Raw genomic sequence first — 1,080 nt, 5'->3', positions numbered from 1 at the left:
ATTCAGCTGCAAAGGTGAGAGTTACCACTGGATCTATGTCCATGTGACCAGGGCTAAGACTGATGATTGGCACATGTCCCACCCCATACTGGCAAGCCTGTCTCCAGGGTGACATGTATTCCGCAGCCAGTGTGGCACAGGCAGCCACTGTATGACATCCCCCCACTGGCCAGGATGTCCTGACACCCTCCTACATGCATATCTGTCTCATTCTCTTGCACCCCAAAGAAGAGAGAGGACCAAAGCTTCCCGACTTAATTACACCATGTCAGAGCTTTCTGGAGGCAGGAGCATCTTCACTGGAGATACATCTTCTAGTGACAAAAACACTGAAATGCCTTCCTGAAAATTCTCATTAAAAAGTAAGGATTCAGGCCACTATTTGACAGCAAAAGAGTCAGGTTCTGGGACAGCTGGAGGCAGTGATGGTAACTAGAATAACTTTCCAAAGGGAAGCTGTTTTGCGAACCGTCCTTTCCAGTAGAGATGGCCGATGTGCTTTGGAACAGTGCCAGACTGGCTTCCTATTGCCTAGGATTTTGCTCTTTAGTTAAAAGGGTTGTCAATCGCAAAGACTTTTCAACTTCAGGATCATTGGGTTCTGAAGAGTCTCATGTGGCCTCTGCACCTCCAGATACATGCTTTCAAACAGTGTGGCCTGATGAAACTATGAGAGCATTTGGACCTCAACATAGAGGTTCCAGCTTCCTGGGAACATAGGTTTTGATTGTCACCTTAATGGGACTGGTTCACCAAAGAAAGCCTGGTTCATAAAACTTTGCCTGATATTCTAGCAGAACTTTTATCAGGTGAAAGACAAGTTTGTGATGGCACAATGTGTGAATGAATTTTAGGATAATGAGGCACCTGTTGAATGCAGAATTAACAGCACAGAAACTTACTTTGAAAGTGCCAGAGTACAGTGTGCAATACAGCTATGCCCAGAATTGCTGCAAGAGATTTTGAATCACTGTTTCCAGAAGTTGCTAATAGCAAACTAATGATTCTGACTGTAACACAAAAAACTAAGAGTGATATGATTGGTTAGAATGAAGAAGTAGAAATTTAAAGAGAAGTTCT

General features: G+C 43.8%; 1 pseudogene; it reads left to right on the top strand.

The window, feature by feature from the left end:
* Positions 1-486: 486 nt before the first annotated feature.
* The window catches only part of LOC108292885, a 2,704-nt pseudogene continuing 2,110 nt past the window's right edge, over positions 487-1,080 (top strand).

Source organism: Cebus imitator, unplaced genomic scaffold, assembly GCF_001604975.1.
Source record: "Cebus imitator isolate Cc_AM_T3 unplaced genomic scaffold, Cebus_imitator-1.0 Scaffold512, whole genome shotgun sequence".
Classification (NCBI taxonomy): domain Eukaryota; kingdom Metazoa; phylum Chordata; class Mammalia; order Primates; family Cebidae; genus Cebus; species Cebus imitator.
The sequence above is the reverse complement of the archived record's forward strand: the minus strand, read 5'-3'. Positions and strand labels throughout refer to the sequence as shown.